The sequence below is a fragment of the Anser anser genome (genome assembly GCF_964211835.1).
Source record: "Anser anser genome assembly, chromosome: 4".
NCBI classification, from domain to species: Eukaryota; Metazoa; Chordata; class Aves; order Anseriformes; family Anatidae; genus Anser; species Anser anser.
The window spans coordinates 3203868-3222045 of record NC_139724.1 but is presented as its reverse complement, the minus strand read 5'-3'; the positions used below and the strand labels follow the sequence as shown (position 1 = coordinate 3222045).

General features: G+C 43.3%; 1 protein-coding gene across 5 annotated transcripts in view; it reads left to right on the top strand.

The window, feature by feature from the left end:
* ANK2 (ankyrin 2) overlaps positions 1-18178 on the top strand; it is a 352274-nt gene that overhangs the window by 24227 nt on the left and 309869 nt on the right. For 2 of the 5 annotated variants that reach the window (XM_083833320.1, XM_083833319.1), the window contains exon 1: positions 2059-2196. The exons of the other annotated variants lie outside the window; for them this stretch is intronic. The gene's annotated coding sequence lies outside the window, so the exon portion shown is untranslated. Of the gene's footprint in view, positions 1-2058; positions 2197-18178 lie in introns of those variants that run through there. 5 annotated transcript variants of the gene reach the window in all.

The window sequence follows — 18178 nt, the reverse complement described above, 5'->3', positions numbered from 1 at the left end:
GGAACTTAAAAAAAAGAAAACAAAACCCAACAAAACAATAAACTTGCCTTTCAAATACCCAAGGGTCTGATCTACAGTAATTCACAGCTGTTATGTAGGCATAGGCTAATGTGCATTTGGCAAGTGTTTTTTATGGTCTCTGTGGCTGGTTCTGCCAGAAAATTGTCCTTCATTTAGTGGTTTGGAAGGTGGTGCATGAGGGGCTCTTCTCAGCGCTGGCCTTCGGTAGCTTCTTTCTGAAGGGGCTAGTGGTGGAGAGGAACCCTTTACTTCACTAGTTTGTTACCAGGCAGGAGAAAACTCTCACTTCTGTGGGGAAATCCTTGAAGGAATTTCCTTGAATCCAGCAGGAGAAAACTGCTCCTTGCTGTTGGCAGGTTCCTTTGGCCACTTCTCATTCGTGCTGTTGAGATGTAAGAGAGGTTGCAAGTCCATGATGGAAAAGACATTCTAAAGTCTGTGGATACTCACATCCCTCTCAAAACTCTCTTTTGGGTAGTAACCTGCTATTTTATCTTTTAATAACTTGTTATGGGGCTGAGTTGCAGATTACTGGCCTCAGAAGCACCATGCCTGCTTGAGCTCGGAGGCCTGATGGGTTCTGCTGGTGGCATGGGAGCAGGCAGAGGGCGACCACGTTGCTCAAGTGTCATTGAGCAGAGCATGGAGGAACCGCTGTGACCAGTGAAGTGGCTTGCTTGCTTCCTTTCTGCCAGACAGAAGGGCTCGGACTGCTTTGGCACCCAGTGCAGTCCACTAGAAACCATTAAAACATTGCTGCGCTCCCCATCCTTCCCGGAGTCCCCGCGAGTGTATCTGTATTTACTTATATGGCTGTGCTGGGCCTGCTCCAGCTTCTTTTACACTTGGGATTTGTTCCTGTTGAACTCCGGAAGGAGTCGGATGTGCAAGGGGTGCAGCATTATGCTGGACTCATTATGCACTCAGAGCTAAAAGCATTATTGATTTCATTTGCTATGAATGAAACAATTTAGATTTATCTGGAAAAAAGAAGGAAGGAGGAATGGGGGGGGGAGGCAACAACAAATGAATGTTTCATGCCGTGCCTTTCAATGCAGCAATTTCCTAGTTTGCTTCATTCCTGGCTTCCTTCGAATGGCGCTCGGTGCGTGCTCTGTGCCGCAGGACTCGGAGCACCCGGCCTCGCCGAGCCGCGCAAAGTACCGCCGGTCCCTTTGGTCTCGGGTGGGGATGTGAGGCACGGCACGGCAGTGGTGTGGGCACCGCACAGCGTGGGGGCACGTATAGGAAGAGATCTATATTTATACAAAAAAGCATGGATTCGGCCAGGCTTTACCCTGCTTACGGATTTAATGGGAGGAGCACTTAGCACTGTTAAAGCTTTCTCAGAATTGCTTCCAGATAGCACAGACTAGATATCGGAAACCAGAGCTAATGTATACAGCATCCCAGAGCAATTTCTTGCTATTTTGGCATTTCTTGCTACTTCCTGTTCTCTTTAACCCTTTCCTTAGTGCAATTTCAATAGCACATCAAAGCCTACTTTCTGATGCACGGGCCAATATTTTCTCACGAAAGCTATCAAGCTGTACCTGGCTATAACGGTTCTGGCTTCCAGAGCCGTGTGCCTGGACAGCAGTGTCCCCTTTGGGACTACGGCAGGGTGTTAGGTGCTTAGTAGAGATGTTTTTACCTCAGCTATCTCTGGTAGCCCTCAGCGTTGGGTTCTGTGACCACAGGGAGGGAGCAGGAAGGCTGTGCTCACACTACCCTTTTCTGAAGGGCAGGTGTATGACAAGCCGGTAAGTAACGGCGTTTTCTGCCCCCCTTTGGGAAATAAACCCCGGTGCCGCTGACCTGGAGCACCCCTTTCCTCTCAGAAGCCACCATTCCCCCCCCAACCTGCTTCGCCCTCCGCCCTGGCAGCCTCCCGGTGACTTCGGCTCTGAGGAGGGGGCCGCGGGGCGCGGCCATTTGGGGCGCGGCCGTTCGGGGCGCGGCCATTTTGGGGCTGCTCCGCCCAGGGCGGGTCGGGGCGGCCCTAGCGGGTCCCCCCCCCTCCTCCCCTCCTTGCGGCAGCCCCAGCCCCGAGCTGCCCGGGAGGAGCCGCCGGAGCCCGTGAATCCCCGCCGCCCGTTGCCGATTTCAGGCTGGTTTCAGGCTGTCTCCGCTTTCTCTCCCTGCCATCGCCCGAGTGGAGCCGGCCCCGCCGATGTGAGGGCTCCGTGAGGGGTGACGGGGGTCGGGGGGTGCGCGGCTCCTGGGGGTGGCGGCTGCTGGAAATACGGACGGCTCGTCCGCTGCTTTGCATAAGGGTGTGTGTGTGTGTGAGGGGGGGGATCGTCTGCGATGTCAATCCATCCTCCCTGGTTTTGCCTCAGCTATGCATAACTAGCTAGCTGATGCATTTTCCTTTTTTTTTCTTTTTTTCCCTTTGTGGTACCGGGTTGAAGAGGGAGAAGACACCCCGAGGGCATGCTTAAACTGCAAGGAGCCTTTGGTGGGACCGTGTCTCCGAAATGCTGTTGCTCCTTGCCTCTCTCATTTTCGCAGGGCTGCAAAATGGGCTCGGGCAGCACTGTGTGGAGGTGTTACCGCAAGCAGAGCAGCGTGAGCTAGGTGCTGAAAATGCCTTCGTAAATCCGTGCTGCCCTCCTGGCTTAGAAACCTCCGCTTCTATCCCAGCTCTTGCAGGAGAGTTGGGTGATATGATAAAACAAGAAAGCATTTAGCAAGCTGTCTCGCTAATCTGTAACCTCTGCAACTTTGTTTTCGCTTGGTGTATCATTCGTATTCCCACCTAAGTGCCTTTTCAAAAGGTAGAGCCACACGAGGCTTGGCACCTGAGGGAGATTGCTGCTCGAGTCTGGCAGGCAACCCGGCGCTGGGCAGCCCAGGGCTTAGTCTGAAGCCCGCTAAGATCAGCGACAAGCATTGCGCTGACCTGGACAGGTTCTGGATCGGGTCCCCAGCTGCCCGCCTGTCTAACCAGGGACTGTGGGTTCCTGCAGGGTGTCTTGATGCCAGCTCCTGAACTGGTCTCTAAGCACTGAAAACAAATACTTGCATCTGCTTTTCTCTTATTGCCCTTGTAGTAAAAACAGTACGGTTTTATTATAAAACTTGCTTTTGTTTTTTGTCAGATTATCTCATTAGTGTGCAGCAGTCCGTGGACCCTAGCAAGCTGTGGGTAATTCTGCGTCTTGTATACAATCCTTGACTTGTCTCTTCTGTCTGTGCATTAGGCTACAGTGCTACGGCCAATAAATTGTTGCTTCCAATGCTGCTTGGGTGTTCTGACTGTAATTAGACCTCTCCAGGGCCTGCTACCGTTGTAACCCTGAAGAAAAGCCTCTTATTGTTACTATTGAATAGCTTTCTCTCTTGGAGTGATTTAGTCCTGTACCTATATGGCTGTGTAGACTCTGTAATGAGCTTAAGCACTGGAAAGAGCAGGACAATCTGGGATCTTTGTCGCACTCTCCAGCAGCTTGAGTCAAGGGAGGCTTCACCGTAACCCGTGGCTATGGCTGCGAGACTGGAGTCACATTAATCCACTTCAGAAGTGGTGGGAGTAGACCCAGCTTCTGATGTTTGAGTGACTTCTTGTGAAGGTTTTCAATGTCCATCACGACAAATCCATGACTAGAAATGAGAAAGGTGACTCCTTGATCGTAGTGCCCTAGAAGAATAAATACCAAGTAAAGCTTTCTGCAGTCTGTTAGTGGGTAGCTCTAGTCTCGTGCTGCAAACTGTTCTGTATGCTCAGGATTTGGGTATCTTTACTTGGTATCACTTATCCAAAAAGCATAAGCAGATATCTCAGATAGTAAACAAAGCAGCAGATTTAAGTTAATGCTAATGCGTTTGCAATCTGAGCCAAAAGCTTTTCAGGGTTATTATAACATGCTGGGCATACAGCCCATCCATCTAAGTGTCTGGAGGAGACAAAAGTTATGGATTGACTCATTGTACCCATCGGCTCATCTGAAAGTCAGATTCTGCCGTTTGTTGCCATCGGTAATTTAGTTGTTTTAAGTATGGCTGAGGACAGATGGCAGCGTGGCCGGAACATTGAGATGGGGATTCTGTGATCCCAGCACTGCCATGGACTTCCTGCGTGACCTGGGGCAAACCAGTCAGTGTTTTGGCAAGAAGTGGTTGGTGACGCTTCTTGTTCTGCAGGATGCTGTGGAGATTGATGGGACCATATACATGCGATATAAAAGAAAACTTACTTGTAGAGTGGATGCTGTATATGTGCTTTACAAACCTATCCTACAAATGTGCTTTGTGCTGTGATTGATATACTTGCATGTCAGCATGCACGGCTATAGGTGCTAAGGTTTAACTTGCCCCAAATCAGTACTCAAGTTTTATTGCCCAACTGTGAAAGAGCCTCTTTGTTCATCTTAAATTACCAGCTAGTATTCAGAGCCTGTTTCAGTTGTTAAATGTGGCATTGAATTTTGTTGTGTCTTAGCAATGACAAGATAATGCAGACTTTGACAAGGACTTAAGTATGTAATTCCTGTGCATGAGGGATAACGACATGCAAACTTCTACTCCTGTGACTGCTGCTATTGTCATCGAAAATTATTTGGGCATCCAAGGTTTGGAAGATTTGACTCTCGGAAGTAGTTCATTGGGAGTGCTCAACCAAGCGGAAAGTGGTTATCCTGAACTAGATAAACCCTGTTTTTTCGAATTTATACATGTATGTGAAGTTGTATTTTAAGCTTAATAACAGCAACCCTGATTTAGGAGAATAAATTGATGATGTAGTGGAGATGTATGACATCTGTCTGTTGGGAAGTGAAATAATTGTGATCTCATTGAACAACTTTATCAGGGTTAGTTACACAGAACAAAGTTCTTCAACTTCTTGCAGCAGCGTTAATTACAAGCTAGGCATCCTAAGTGGGTTATGATGCACAGTAATTAGTCGGAGCCTTTTAAAGATATGTTTCTCTTTCAATATAAATGATGTTAGTTTTATGAGCATACAAAAAAGCAATCACATTTACATCACTGCTATGTTTTTTTTTTTTTGAATTCATTGCTTCAATGTGTAATCTCGCTCTTGTCACAAAGCTCAGAGGAGTTCCCTCTGTGGCTGCTGTAGAGGGAAGCCCCTCTCTGACCTGAAGCTAGCGTGTGCTGGGCACTTTGAGATGAATCCCAGTACTGCCAGCACCACCGTTCTGTGGAAGCCTGGTGCCAGCCTCGTGCCCGCAGCAGCCGTCGAACCTTCCCAGCCTCCCCCTGCGGTGCTGGCTCTTCGGTGTCTTCTGCTCCCAGCTGTGTCTCCCGCCAGCCATGCCTGCTGTCTTCATGCAGAATTAACCTGGAATTTGGTGGTTTCTGTCTGAAAGAACATCAGTGGTTTGTGTGAGATATTTGGAGCACGATGCCTGGATGTGGTTGGCTGTGCTGTGTCAGCTTTTCGGCAGAGCACCTGTTCTACTTCCAGAGAGTCTTCTGCCTTCTCACCCCCCACCAGGATCCCTTCTCCATCCCATCCTCAGCCTTTGCAGTGAAACCAGAAATGGAGACTTGTCACTTGACTGCCTTCCTGTGCAATTTCATTGACCTTCATCGGCACCCACAGGTTAAATTTCAGGGACATTTATATCATTTGCTTTGTTCTAGGGTTCTGACGCCTCTTCCAGTTAAGCTAGTGGCCTGAAAATGCTTTTCATTTTGTTTCTAAAACTGTATTTGAACTTTTTTTGGAATGTTTTTATCCTTTCCAACTCTTTTTCTCTTTTTGTCCTGACAGAGGCTTTCACTCTATACTTCTTCCCAACGTTACAACGTGATTTGGAGAGAATGAGCAAATAAGCTTTAAAAAATACATACTGATCTATCTATATGTGCTCAAGTACATGTTTTTATGTAAAATAGAAAACCTGACTTAGCAGGTCTTATCTCACTGAAAATTCATTTTGGAAATTAAGGGAGAAAACTTGAAAGTGAACTAAACGTCTCATTTTTCTAAAAATTTTCAATGCTTTCTACAAAATACAGAAGTCTTGAAAACCTCATTTATCAAGAAGACTGTTTTAAATGAAAGTTTTTGCTTTCATTTTTGATCAAGCTTTTTTTGATCAGTTTTGATCAAAAAGCTTTTTTTCATGTGTTAAGAAAAAAAAAAAAGGCAATCCTTCAGGATTTATTTTGACCAATGACACATGGATTCCAAGCAGTGTTTAGAAATAGTTGAGCACTGAGCTCTATTGTGGTCTTTATTTTGTCTCATCACAGGTTTCAGGTGGTGGCAGTCCCATAATCCTACTCAAGCTCTTGAGTTACATTTGCAATACTTTTATACTTGCACAAGAAATCTCCACTAGATATTTTCCTGTCTGCTGTGTGAAGTTCTGGAACCTAATTCGGTTTCTTCTTGGTTTCCTGGGAAAAGGCGTAGGGGGGTGAGAATTTAGCACATGCAGATTAGTTGAAATGAATTGGTTATGGCTTAGAGTTATAATATACCTTGAGGAAAACTCCAAAATTAGTTGTGAAGGGATTTTTACTTATTGTGCTTCTTACATAAAATGTTGTTTTGGAGATGTTTTTAATATTGGAATAATACTAACAGGAAACTTCTACTGATAAGAGCTCATGTTTCTATCCCCGTCTTGAAGAGAGATGGAGACTATTAGCAATAAATATTTATCAATTTTTAAAAATGAGCTGGTTTGTAGACAGAAATCCATGTTATGACTTGAGCTGAAGTAAACATATGACATTATGGGCTCATTTCTCAGTCTTTTTAAGTCACTGCTAGAATTTAAAATCTTAATTGCTGTCAGTTACAGAGAGCTTATTTATATATCAGAGCTGTGAGCTGCAGAAGAGCTGGGATTTTTTCATACCACATTTTGCTTTGTGGTCCCAACCTGATGAAAGCAGTAATGACCCCGCAGCCTGTCTGGCAGCTGATCATGCAGACCAAAAGGTAGAACAGAAAGGTACGGCACTCGGAGCTTTGGAGCCAGCTGCTGCCTCTGTGTCTGTGTTGAAATTCTCCTCTCTGCATGACGTACAGCCCCTGCTGGATATTGTGCATGCTTCCTCACTGGCTATCCCTCCCTGTCACCTGGGGAACTAAGTGTGCCAAGTGAAATGGCTGAAGACCGTGCTGCAGTCATCTGTGTGGGTTGTGTGCCTAGAAAAGCAGATTTTGGTAAGAGTGCTCTCCACAACGCTCCTCATCTTTACAGGCACGCTGCTCTGGTTCAGACAGGCAGCAGAAATATTTATAAGTGTAATTAAAGCCACGAATCCAAGTGCTGCTTGCATTTGTAAGGCTGTTATTCCAGTAAGCCATCTTCAGCAGCTTCCTCCTTTTCTCTTTCATTCTGCTGAGCGCTCGCAGCTTCCAGACATTCAGAGTGCTCCCGGCTCACCTCGTAGGTTCCTTGTGTACTTAGTTTACAAAGATAAAGCATTCTAGCTCTTTTCTGTAAAACAGATTTGAAATGATTGATTGAAAGGCAATAGATGGTGTATACATTTATGAAACAAAATTATCGTGTACTGTGGAACAAATTATTGGCTTAATTTTGAAAGACATGAGCAGACTGCTTTTTTTTTTTTCCTTTTGGAATGGGGAGAGGAGTAAGCAGTGTTCAGCTGTTAGTGTTCCTTAATAATATCAGGTAATGGTGTACATGCATTTAAAAGTAAAAGGTTTCTATTTTTAGTCTTTGGAATGACTCACTAAGCGTAGAGCTGCAGCTACTGGAACTCTTATGGCACAATGTGTGGCACTGCAGAAGATGTCTCCTGCCCCATCAGATGCTAGAATATCTTCTCTTCTGCTGTGATGTCTATACAGCTCTGTACCTTGAGGATTCACCATGAGTGATGCCCTCTTAAACTGCCCCCCAAGCCTCCCAGCTCTCCTCACATAGTGCTAAGTATACTTAGGATTTGAGGGGCTAGGGTTGTCCAACAATGAAGTTATTAACACAGGAGTGACTCTCAAGATGATCTTCCTGTCCCTTGTCTTTCTTTCCTTTCTTGCTCTTCACTTCTGTATTCTCCTCAAAATACATTTTAAAAAGGGAATGGCCTCAGGGTAGCAAGTGAAAATGGTTTTGAACTTATTTCATGTCATAAACATAAAATCTGGTGATTATTATTTTTAGGGCCCAAAGCGTGTGACACTTTATACTTCATTTCGGTATGTTTTCAGCCTGTCCCCGAGTGGTAACTGGATGACTGTGGGTCAGATGCCTGCAGCCACGTTACTGAAAGTACTTCTCAACAGTCTTGAGTAAAATGCTTTGTCTTGTCAATTGACGCAAGCTAAGATATTGACTATTTAAAAAAAAAAAGAAAGGAGAGAAATTAGTGAAGAGATGTTTGCGCTAGGCTCTCTGCCAGAAGGAAGAGGAAGTGTGAAATTGGTGGCAAAATTTCCAGTGCTTTAGATTAGAGCAAACATTTGCTGTGGTCACTAATGATGGTCACAACCTTTTAGACTCAGTGCATTTTCTTGAAAGTCTGCTGTCTTCACCGGCCGGCTGGATTCAGCATGGAGGTCTTGAAGTCCAGGATGCTCTGGGCTTGACGGAAAACTGGGAAAATCTCAGTCGTGATTCTCTGGACCGCTCTTTATTTTATGGAAGCAAAGCTTGCTTACGACAGTGCATAGTTCCTGTCTAAAGGGTTTAGCATATGGTCAGTCCTTTGCCTGTCCTGTGCCGAGGAATGTCTCGTCTCAGTGGCCGATCCGTCAGGCAGAAGTTGTGGCAGCCCAAGCAGAAGGAAGAACGGCAGCAAGTTTCTGCAGGCTACATCCCCTGCATCCGTCAGGCCCCTCTCACCAGGTAGTTAGCAGCCTCCAGCAGCACGCAGGTGGTCCCACTGCTTTCCCAGTTGGCTATAAAGCTGGGGCTTGGTTTTGTTTGGAGAGGGCTTTTCCTTAGCCAGGAGGGGAAAAATACGTTTGAACAACGTGATCATAAAATTATATGGAAAAGAAGGTGACACAGCGATGTGTTAAAATTAGCTTCAAGGTTATGTACTTTTAAACTAAGTAGAAGATGAGTGGCTTGCATTTTTCAGGATGTGTAGGCTGGTAAGCAGAGAGAGCTGATTGATGACAAACCTCTTTTGGGTAACTTTGTTTCAAAACTTGGGTTTATTTTATATTTTTTTTCAATTACTCCTGATAAGTCAACGCTAACATGAGCTTGTGCTGAAAGCTAACATGAGCTTGCACTTAGCACAAAGGCAAGTGCTAGAGAGCATGCATGCTCTTAAGCTGTAAGAAGTCAGAAATTATCCTCTCTTCTGTTATTCCTCAAGAAGGAGAAATATATACACATTTTGTGTGTATATATCTGCAAGACACGAAGGTTGCACTTATTCTCTCCTTGCCTTCCTTTTTGCTTGGGTCCTGCTTGTAAAGTCTGCTGACAGACTGTGTACGCTGTTCGTGCTCTTTGTTGCCGTAAGGGAATCTTATCCAATGGTTTTGTAATCACCTTTTTCTTAAACAGAAAGCGTTTATAGCTTTCGTATGAACTATTGTGTACAATCTGAGATGTATCCATGCTTATATTGTACACAAAGTTACTGAATATTTATCAAAAGTTCACTTGTATAAAAACATTGTGATGGCAACTTTCACTTTTTACTGGCAAATAGTGGTTGTTTCTTAAGATTTCCCAGGACAGAGTATTGTTTATCTAAATCCTGGCATTTCAACTCCATGTTAATTCTAATGGGCATGTTGGTAATGACCAGCATGGTACTGCATACTCCTTTTTCACACTTCATTTTCTGAAACATTTATTGCGAGTTTTCAGTTGTTATTTTTCCCTCTCCCGTGCTTGGGTGCTTGCTATTTTTTTTTTTAAATACTTTTACAACTACAAAACATGAGTGTTCTTAAGTATAGGATATTCCTTAGCCTTCCTTGAGAGCAAAGGACAGGCAAGCCATCTGCATCCTGCATTAAAAATATTTTACCTACTGTCTACATACTTCCTCGCTTCAATGAGAATTAACATAGGAACCACTGGAGTCTGGAGTGCAAAACCTGGTGCAAAGCTTTTGCTGCTTACCAGCTCTGTGATCCTAGAGAAAGCCCGGAATGAGGTGGAGGTAGATTGACGTTACAATTTCCGAGCCAGGCGAAGACAGTCATGCTCCCTTCGTCACAGACTGCGCAGCTCTACCATCTCTGCCGCGATTTATTGGCTTTTTTAGTGGATTGATGCGTTCTGTTTTAAATTATGACCCAAAAGACAGATGAAACATCAAGAACAAAAGTTAAAGTGAATAAAGGGAAGAAGTAATGAGACCATCCTATTTCTGAAAAGTTGAATAGCATTATTATGCTAAAAATGTTGCTGTCTGAACCTACTAGTTCAGAACACACAATTCAGAAATCTGCCTTTCTACTGGCTTTATCTACATTGGAAATATCTTGTTTTGCAGATAAAAGATGATAAGTAGAAAGAGAAAGGTAATTAAATGTTATAGCATACGCAAAAGTGAGACAGTTGTTAAATTTTATTGTCCTTGTATGCTTTTAGAGCTCTGATGCAGATGTAAGCAGAACATAGGGGGAGATTTTTTTCTGTAAGTAGAAAGTAAAGGAAAACTGTGGTATCATTTTAAAAAGGACCAAAAAAAAACAAGCGTTCTGCTTTGAGAAGTCTTTCCACGGCACATCACAGACAGTGTTATCAATTTATTGCTCTAAACTTGCAACTCTTGAACTGAGAAGGTATTTTATAGGATGATGAAGTATTCAGAATGGCTTAAGAGATTCAGACATGCAATTTCTATTAATTTAAATGGGAGCTGTGTGGGCTTCTTAGTCACTTAAGTAGCTTAAAACAAACAAACAGAACAAAACATAGTCCTTCATGTATTATTTCTCTGCAGTAGTCAACGTTTATAGTCTACCTTGTAAAAGATTAAAAGTTCCTTTTCATTTCTACTGAGGGCACACCTGAGAGTGTGGAAGTGCCATTTTGCATTTAATAGCAGAAGCTTTATGAAAAAGTAAGGTCTTCTTTAAAATCAGCATTAAATATTCATCTACAAATGTCAATAAATGTTTAACAGTGATGTGAAAGTATTCATGCATTTTAAAGAGAAAAGAATAATTATAGGTTGTGAGGACTGAGCTCTTAGAGTTGATATAATAGGTCTACAAATATCTGTAAAACTTGCATCAGATTTTTGGTGTAATTGGGTGAAAAATCAGGAAAGAAGGAGCTCTGAGTAAGTGGGCAGCTTGAGGGCAGATTTTCTGCTGGCGTACCTGCTTGATAGCAGAAATCTACAGATGAGGCTGAAAGCTACCTGGGCTGGCTTGTATTTAGGCAATGTCTTGCTCTTTGATTCACTTTTGGACGGCCTGAGCCTTCTGGCCATGCTTGAATTTCATGAGTGGAAGCTGCTGACTTGGCTCTTGTGCCCTGCTTCTGTGCCACCTGCAGCACGTGGGGCCCCGCAGTACTTGGAGCGCGGCTCTTGGCTTTCTAACAGGTGTATTGCACTAAGTCTCCAGGGACTGTTTCGAGGCAAATTTAAGAAATTTTGAACTAAAAGGTCCTGAATAGCCTGGGAAATGGTTCCTTGTGAGGGCAGAGATGCCTGCATATCCTCAGTGATGTTCAGGTGCACACAGGTACCACGGAGAAGAACGAGACGTTTCACTGGGGGCCAGAACAGCATTGGTTGTGGGACCACAAGGGCTGGAAAGTAAGAGAGGGGGGCTTGGGGAGAGGTAGTATCCTCTATTAGGCAAATAGTAGAGTGTTTATTTTTAAAAAGCACGTTGAGCTTTGGCCCCTTGTCCCATCATCAGTGAGGGCATTTTGGAGTTGAAAACGTTGATGTAGAAAGAGATGGCATCCTTCCCTCCCTCCCTCCTGGATGGGATTTTGTGGTGACATTTTAGACCACAACTTTTCTGAATTTGTAACTTATTCTTTAAGCATTTTGAGTGCAGTTGCAGGCTCCTACTAGTAAAACAAAACCGCTAAGGACTATGTGCCTGATGATAAATTTCAAGCTTGATTTATTCTTTCACAGTAATCAAATGAAAGAAATAACAGTGGAGGAAAAGATACAGGGAGCAATGTGTATCTGTAAGGACTGATGGGTGAGATTATAAAGGATAGAGCTGGATAAGGAATGATCTGTTGGTGTGTGCGACTTAAGCCATGTCTCTTTCAAGCAGACGTTGAACAGCAATGTGGAAGAGACCCTGGGGACCTTCCATAGTAGCAACGTACATCCTGAAGTTAATCTCCCATGCTACCAATTAAGTAACTGTGTGCTCTGCCATGTAGCCTCTTTCTCTGGAGCTTTCACCTGAACTTGAAATGCATGCAGCCCTTCCTGGCTCCCTCATTGGGAAGGAATATTTTAGTTTGGTTAAAACTAGGAAATCCTCACTCGTTCTTCAGTTTTGATGATCTGAGTTTTCCAACTGTTTTGTAGGAAAAATTTGACTAGTTCTAATGGGAGTCTCTTCTTGATGAGCACTGAAGAACACTAAAGTTATTTTGAATATAAAAACCAAGCCATGTGAGGTAGCGCTCCTCTTTGTTGATGAGGAGGAGATTATCTGGAAGATGTCTCAGATGTGGGTATGTTGGTTCCTTCTAAAAAGCTACAGGCACCCTATTGAAGGCTGACTGCATGTATTTTTGTGATGTCCTTGTATTCCCTTCTACTCGCAATGAGAACTACCTATTATTTCGGATAGGGAAGATTAACTTTTTGCATGATAGACTTGCATGGCAAGCAAAACTATTAATATATACATGAGGAAGTCTAGAGTAGGTGCAAAATACCTATATATTGGAAGCAGAATTTGATGTTATTTTGACAATAGGGTATGTCCTTTGCAGCCTGATAGACTCTTCCAACTTTTCAGAAGTGAAGTTCTCGTATTTTGGTAGCTTGAGTCCTTGAGAAGAAAATACAAATGCATGCAGTCTTTGCATGTGTATGGTAAAATTCTTCAGGAGTATGTACTGTTGCTTTTATTGCTTACTGGGATTAATCATGGGATTTTGGGGGATCAGAATAAGGCTAACTCTAAGAGTGTTTGAACAAAACTCATGGAAGTTGTTTCCTTCATGAGTATCAGGAGTTGGTTTTTGATTTTTAAGAAAAACATTTTTTCTTTAAATGTAACTTCTTTAAATGAAAATTAATGTTTTGATTAAGACAAGAATAATAGTGGAACTTGATGCTTGAGAAGATAGATGAAATGTCGCACGTTTCTTTTTCCTGGATACAGATGAGTTTTGATTATTTGGGAGGCTTTCCATGCCAATACAGATCAGAACTTGAATTTCTGAAGCACTAATAAAAGCAGCTGTACTTCAAAGCCCCAGTTGTTTTCATACTGCTGCAAAAATATATACGGAGAAGTGAAAAATAAATATTGGCGAAATGGGGAATGAGTTTGAGGAATACTTTCTGCTTGTTTTTAGAATAATTATTTTGAATTTATGCGTTGTCAGTTTTTTGTCTGCAGTGTTAATGTTAGCTTAAGAAGAGATTTCTTAAGACGTATTCTGCACGTGCACTCCAAAGACTTTACATGTGAAGCAACTGGCGGGCTGTCTGGGGACAGGAATGGAGAATAAACCATTGGGTTCAGGGCAGCGTGTGCCTGGCTCATAAGGGAAGCGTGCAGTCCTCTGCTTGCTGTAGTTCAGTGCAGCTCTTGGCTTAGGTGGAATTGCTCCTGATTTTCATTTCTTGAGGGAAATGTGACTTGTGCTGAAAACTGAAACGTTGCCAGCTTTATAACTACTTGGCTTTTTTTGGCTTAATGCTGTTTGTCCTACCTGGCCTTTGTTGCTCCTCAGTTGCCACCTTTTGCCTTCAGTCTGCTTTCACATTGCTTTCCTTGGGTTCCCCTGGGGCTGCAGGACTGTGGCTCACCTTCAGGAGAGTTACAAGGCTTCCAAAATACAGGCAGCACGTCTTCAAAACCTGGCCTGCTTGCAAATATTTACACTACTGATAAAAGAAAGTAAGATGAATTCTGTATGTGTAGGAGAGATGTGGTTGTAGTAGTTATTACCTTCTTGATGTTATTCCTGCTCTCAGCTCTTCTCCCATCTTGTGTCATAACCCATGCGTTAGCTTACGGTATTTAGAGATGAGCCTACTGCACTTTCTTGCGGTGTTGCCAGCTTTCTGACAATACAAAACATCTGGAAGAAGCTCAGCTTTCAGTTGTAGTTTTTCTGCCCACTTGGCTGGTTGCTATTGTCTTCTGGAAAAAAGCTCGCTTGCAGAAGCATAGAAGCTCATTACTAATGTAAGAACTTCATAAATTTTTATCGAGTTGAAAAAGAGGCTTACAAATGAGTACTGGTTTATACTGTAGCAGAAGTGAAGTCTACTGCCCAAATACCAGTTCAGCTAAGACATAAAAAGTAAGATAATTTAGAATGATGTGTTTTATTATTCTGTACGTGTTAGGTAAACACTGGCAGCGGTCACTTCCTTGACCAGCTAGGGATTAGCTTTCTGCATTTCAAAATGTAGTTATAACTAATTATCTTAATATTCAAATAAGTATAGCATTTCAACTTCTTTGTGGAACATCAATGCAAAACAACAAAACCCTACATTTTTAAGTCTTCCTTATCACTTGTAATTTTTGAACATAGTTGTTACTGCATGTATAAAAGCCAAAATTAACCCATTCAATGGGGAATTGTATCGGTTCATTAATCAGAAAGCATTGAAATAAATATTGTGATTACCATAATCTACTAAGTATCCTTAAAAGAAAAATATGCAATGTATTGTGTACTCTGCTAGTTATCGTACGATGCTGCTTAATTAGAACAGCACAACCAGAAAAAGTGATGCAGGATGAGATGCCTCTGACAAGAGAGCACCTACAAAGCAGTGGTGAAAGGCTCCACCTGCTTCTGCATGCAGTGGAGACATCAGGAAAAGCTCTGGTGGCCTTGGTGGCAAGGGCATCAGAATCTTGAGCTCCTGATCTCCCTCTCTGTGGCTGAGGGCAGAGACATGTGGCACTGGACAACCAGCATGACAACGAGTCGTCTTCTTGGGTGAAAAGAAAGCATGCAAGTACCAGGGTTATGGTGTCACTTGAGTGCAGATATCCCATTTCCATATTTTCTTAGTTAATTTTAAAAATACCAAATTTTAGGTGGTTTTCTGCCCATTCAGGATATATCAACTGGTGAGGTACTTCTGAAATTGTTCTGACGTTTCTTCCAAAATCCAATTTTTCCAGTTTGAACTCAAGAATGAATCTATAGAAGTTTCTGAGCTGGTTGCGATATAAATAGGGAACCGTACGAGCCCCCAGTTTTCTCTATGCTGTGTCCAAAGTGATGTGAGCACCATTTCAGGGCCAGGGCTCGGAAGCTGGATGATCTGCTGGGGTGGTTAGGCTCCAAACACTTGCATGCTGTATCTGGGCTTTTAAAGCTTTCTAACAGGCTTTTAAGTGCACGCTTCCTACAAGTTGCTTTGGAGCTGCTTCAGGTGTTGTGTTCTGCCTCGGAGTCCTTAAAGATTTGTGTCCATGTGAAATCTATATCAAGGTCTTCAAACGTGGTTGCCTTAGGTCAAGGCAGGTGTCTATAAAACTGAGTTGAGCCTCATAAACAGCACGTTCACCAGGTCATTGTCACTTCTGGATTAAGGACTATGTTGGGTCTAGATGGATGCTGGTGCCTGTAGGTTGCCAAGTTAAGGAAGACTTGCCATCTTTTTCTAAGCGCTGTCTTGGCTCTCAGAGTTAAGGTGCATCTTCTGAGTGGAGTAAAATATTTCACGTCTCTCACGGACTTGAGCAGCACTTGAGGACGAGCCGCACCTCTCAAAAGGCTGTGCTTTGTCCCAGTGGCTCCGTAATTAGCGGAAAGAGGCAAATAGGAAATTCCTTGAGCACAGTTGGAGTGAATGTTGAAACATTTCATGCAGGGCTGGATTCCAATTCATTAACGTACTGTAGGCAGCTTTCGATGTGGTAATGCCAAAAACCGGGCTGCTTTGTGCCAAAGGACCAGCTATACTAGCGCGCTCTACACAACATCCAGGCGCCTCTTTCTTTGGCCTTTGGCAGCCGGTTAATTAAACCTTGGGGAGATTTAAAATGTCCCTTGAAAATGATGCATCAAAGCAACGTTGTTAGTGTCCGCTCTATTGCTAACTCCAACGATTTGGTTTCCTGTGCTCTCTGCGTACATAAAACTCTGGATCCTCACACAGCATATTGTGCGAGTGCCTTGCTTTTTCAGGTCGTGTCCCACGGTAGTCTTCAGAGAAGCTGTGTTCCTAGTCCTTTTCTCTCACCTTCTCTTCCAGTCTCTTTCTTCTGAGTTTAAGTATTACCTGCGTCAATCTCCTGGAACAGCTACAACATCCAAAGGGGTAGAAAGAGTAAGGAAGATTATCTTGGTGGCCAGGCAATGCCAAAAAGATGAAGACTTCCTTCCTCTTAGTGTGGCGTACTTTTTTTAATGTGGTCTCTGACATGTTAGCTAGAAGAGACGCAATATCCTTTATTATGACTTCTAAGGGATTTGGTGTCCTAACAGAGGACTTTTGAGGACTGTCCCTGCAGTCTGGGGACTCTGTTCTGTTTAATTTTTGTGGCTTAATTGCTGAATGTGACCAGGTATCAGATGATGCTTATTATTCTGGATAGATAGTTGTGTAGCAGCAGGGTGCTGAAGGTATCCCCCTCCATCCTGGTAACACCTGAAATAAAGAAGGGCAGGCTTACTTTGTCAATTCTAAAAATGGTGCCACAAGCTGGTAGGTGCCTCCTGCTGGTCACGTAAGAGTTACTTTCTGGCATTGCACAAGAATATTTTAATTACAGCTCTCACTTTCTCCTCCTTGAAATTCCCCTTGGTGTGTTCACAAAGATGCTCTGCTTCTCCCTGCCTAAATTCCTGGAGACAAATCCACCTTTTGTTCTACCAAATTCTTTCAGTCTGGCACTGACAACCTAGTGGCCTCATCTGATTAAAGCTACTTCAGTGCCGTGCAATATGACAAATGCTTTTGGTTCAAATTGAATGGTAAAGCTTCTGGAAACAAGAGAAACAGTTGTCAGCTGTCACTGTTGTGGTACCAAACATGCATTGTGCTAGAACAAGCAGACAAAAAAAAGGCCATGAGGCGTAGAGCAGATCAAATGGAAAGCCTGCTTAGGGTACATCCAGTGCTATTAAGGCTGGGGTGTATTTTTGTCGAGACTTGTGTAACAACAGAAAGGAGAACATCTGTCAGCAGTTCTCAGCGTGGAAAAATACTCTTTTGCTCTGAAGAAGGCCTAGAAATTGCAAATTATGTGATACTATATAATTTTCCAGATAGGAAGTTTTGAAATAAAACTTAATTTGTTTTGCTTCTAAATACAGCTTTTGACACTTTTTGGGAAGGAAAAAAAAAAAAAAAAACAAAAAAAAACAACACATCACGGAGCTCTGGAGAGAGCTGTTTGCCTGCAGAGCGGTGGCCCTGCTTCAGAAATGAAGGTATAGGAGTGAAATGCGGTTAAAAGGGACACGCGGGTGTCTGGAGTGAGCCTGGCTGCAGAGCTTCTGGTGCAGATGCGCACAAAGGGTTTTCAGCTAATGGGTTTATCTGACCAGATGGGTTTTCCTGGCTTCTGCGGCGTGATTTGTGCTCGCTCGGACACTGCCGCATGCCTCTGACAAATGCTTTTTCTCTTGCAGAATTCCTGACCAAACCTCTTCAGGTTCCCTGTTGTTGCTTTCTTTTCTTGGCCCCTTCTGAAGCAGAGGCTGTTCAGTACAGGACATGGGGCAGGCAGATCAGGATATCTCTGAGTTACGTTTCGGTGCACCTTCTCTGCTCTATTCCTTGCTTTCTTTGTCAAAACTCTTTAAAAAGAAGCTAATGCCAGCTTTCTGTTTTTCTTAAATGACTTGAGTAAGAGCAGTAACTTCTGAATTTAATTTTTTGGGGGAAATTTTTAATCCAGAATATCACAGGCCAGCTTGAGTGCTGTGCCAGGTTTACGGCTCATCCCAAACCAGATGAGATCCAGTTGGCCGTTTCATCCTTTATACAGAAAATCCTATACGTGGTACAGCGCATGCTGACGTTTCCTTCTGGGACTATTCTCAGAGGTCCCTCATTCATTCTCTTTTGAATTAAAAACAAA